Below are 3,207 nucleotides of genomic sequence, written 5' to 3'. Positions count from 1 at the left end.
AAGAAAAACTCATTAAAATAACCAAAGTACTAAGAGGAATATAAGACAGGAGCTCATGAAAAAGGGCATTTTAAACTAGAACCAAAGTAGCTAGCAGGCACATGCTTGAACCAAAGAGGAAAGTGTTCATTAACACTACAAGCACTGTGCTGGCTGCCCATCACATTCACCATGTGTCCTTCTACTGACTTTCTGCCATCTATGTGCTACTTGGCATTAGAGTTATTTAGGTTGGAAAAGAGATTGTGGAGGGAGGGAGCATTAACACCTATTGAAGATGGCCTGGGAAGAGCACTGGACTGCAACTAACTAGCCAAGTGACCTTGGACGTGTTATTTAACCTCTACGGGATCTTAACTTCCTATCTCTAAGGTCCCTTTGCAGCTCTAAAATTACATGATTCTATGATTCCATTAAAGGGAAATTGAATGATTATATGATTATATTAAAGGAGGGTGGTAACCAGCGGTGATCCATCACAGCTGAGGACTGAAAAAAAAAAAAAAAAAAAAACCGAGAGTCAAATGGCAGTGTTCTTTCATTCACCCAAGAAGCATTTATTGAACACCTATTTCTTTGTTCTTGTTCTTGAAGTAATAATACAGTGGGAGAAAGAAATATGCTAACAGAAATTTACAATTCAATATAAGAAACCCCATAACAGATACACAAAGAACAAGAGAGTTGTGATTAATGACAAGAATGCTGATGCACAGGCTCCTAGAATTGGATGCACCTGGAGTCAACCCGGCTGCTTACTAGCTGTATGACCTTAGGCAAGTTACTTAACCTCTTTGAGCCTCAGTTTCCTTATGTACTCTCACATAATAGATTCTAAAGCTACACTCTGAGTTATCCATAGCCTTGGTTCTTAAACCTCCAATGAGGAAAAATATAGTCAGTTGAAGAATCAAGCCAGTTAGGAGACGGCTCAAGGAAGAATAAGATGTAAGGAAGAAAAGGCTATACAGACAATTTTTTCAAAAAGGTTGGCTATGAAGAGAAATAGGAAATTGGGACAGTAGCTAGAAAAGGATATAGAGTCAAGGGGAAGAGGTTATTATATTTTTTGAATAGAAGTTATATAGCATGGATAATTGTGAATCTAAAAGTTTCAAAAGAGAGAATGATATTGATAAGAAGGAGCAAAGGGAGATAACTGAAGAACAGAAGTCTCTGTGGAGGCAAAAATGAGACAAAATCTAGAAGGGATTGGCCTCTGATAAGAGCACATTTTCCTATCAAGAAAGTGGACACCTAGTCCATTTTAAGTGGGGGAAAGACAATAGTTGTCAGGAGGGTAGACTTAGTGATGGCAAGATGATAATGTTCCCATTTTCTAGACTGTTTACTAAGTACCATGTTGGATATTCTAATCCATTCTATTGCTAACAGTAGAAAATACCTGAGTCTGGTAATTTAAGAGAATATAGGTTCATTTCACTCACAATTTGGAGTTCCAAGATCCAGGAGCCAGATCTAACAAGGATTTTTCTACCTGTGAGGTTCCCCAGGACACAACATTGTGAGAGAAGAGGAACATAAATCATGTATCTCACAGTCCCTCTCCTTCTAAACCCACCAGGAGCCAGTCATAGGGGCTCTACCCTATTTATTTAATCACTCCAAAAGGTCCCCAACTTTCATCACCATGAAGGTATTAATTTTCTTCTTAATACATTCACAATACAACCAAGTTTTAACACATGAGTTTTGGGGAAACACCTAAACAATGGTATGGGGCGAGGTCATTAGTAAGAAGGAAGTAGTAGTGGGAGAGGGAACTCAGAGGAAGAAGTAATCTCCGAGAACTGTCTTCCAAAAATTCTAAAGAAAGGAAATGGAAATGACAGACAGTGTCAGATATCCATCTGAAGTTTGTGAAAAGTGAAACAGTCATCCAACTTGTGAAAGTCTCAGCTGAAAGGGCCCCATCTAGGCTAGGCCAATCTCTCATCACCAACAGGTGATAAGGCATTGGTGGGCAGAGTCAGCTCTACCTCTACCTACATTGGCCCTTTCCAACCTCTAAGATGGGTCTATTACAAGGCCCCTGGGAACATACATCTACAAGTTTGACCAAGCTATAAACCTTAAAAGTATTAGCAAATCTAACAAGTTCTCAGTTGATAATGATGCTGCTGGTCTAAGACCACATTTAGAAGACTACTGACCTAGATTAGAACTTTGCCTCTATTTGCATCCTTAACTAGTTAACTCAGCTTCCCACACTAGACCTTGTAAATTGAAAGCAAATGAGCACTAAATTGTCCTAAGAAAGACTTATCCCCCAAACCATCTCCTTCACGACTTAGCTCTGCCAATGGCACCATAATCTTCCAATCATCGAAGCTTGAAAAACCTCTCTTATTCAGTTCCTTTATATATATTAAGCCATCAAGTCCTTTTAAGACTTCTTTTAAAATGTCTCTTATGTAGGGCTGGCCCCATAGTTAAGTGGTTAAGAGAGTCAAAGCCCACGTGGCTAACTATAGTTCAAACCCCACCCTGGTGGCTTGACAAATAAGCCAAGTGTGTGTGTGTGTGTGTGTGTGTGTGTGTGTGTGTGCATACCTCAAATCCTGACAGCATGGAGAAAGAGAGACAGGATTACAGCATGACCATAACCCCTGGGGGGACAGGGGACTGCTTGTTCCCTCTTTCTTTATCTCTTTCTCTCTCTCTCTCTCTCTCTCTCTCTCTCTCTCTCTCTCTCTCTCTCTCTCTTTCTCTCTCTTTCTCTGGGGAGCACAGGCAACCCCTGTCAATTTAAAAAAAATGCCTCTCTCTGGGACCAGCAGTTAGCATAATGGCTATGTCGCTGAGCTCCCACATAGTCGACCGCAGTTTGAGTCCCAGACCCGGTGGCTTAAACTCACGCCGGGCACATGTGTGTGCATGCCCAAGATCCCGAGAGGAGAATGGAGGAGAAGGGATTGCAGCGTGGCCATCCCCCCTGGGGGGTGATTTCTCGCTTTCTGTCTGTCTGGCGAGCACACGCGCCCTATAGCAAAAAAATAAAATAAAAATAAAAATAAAAAATAAATAAATAAACCTCTCTCATGCCTTTCCTGCCTATCCTCAATTCCTACATCCTGGTCTAGGCTTGTATCATCTCATACCAGCCTGGCCCCTGCCTCCAGTATCTCTCCTGACCATCTACTACACCACCGCCCAGCTAAGCTTCTGATCTCCATATGGCTTTTT

At 41.3% G+C, this 3,207-nt stretch overlaps 1 pseudogene; it reads left to right on the top strand.

Annotated features, from left to right (window-relative positions):
• Positions 1 to 1,732: 1,732 nt before the first annotated feature.
• LOC102498779 (signal recognition particle subunit SRP68 pseudogene) overlaps positions 1,733 to 3,207 on the top strand; it is a 6,944-nt pseudogene continuing 5,469 nt past the window's right edge.

This window comes from Tupaia chinensis, unplaced genomic scaffold (genome assembly GCF_000334495.1).
Source record: "Tupaia chinensis unplaced genomic scaffold, TupChi_1.0 Scaffold147010_1, whole genome shotgun sequence".
Taxonomy (NCBI): domain Eukaryota; kingdom Metazoa; phylum Chordata; class Mammalia; order Scandentia; family Tupaiidae; genus Tupaia; species Tupaia belangeri.
Note: the sequence above shows the minus strand (reverse complement) of the source record. Positions and strands in the feature narration are given on the sequence as shown.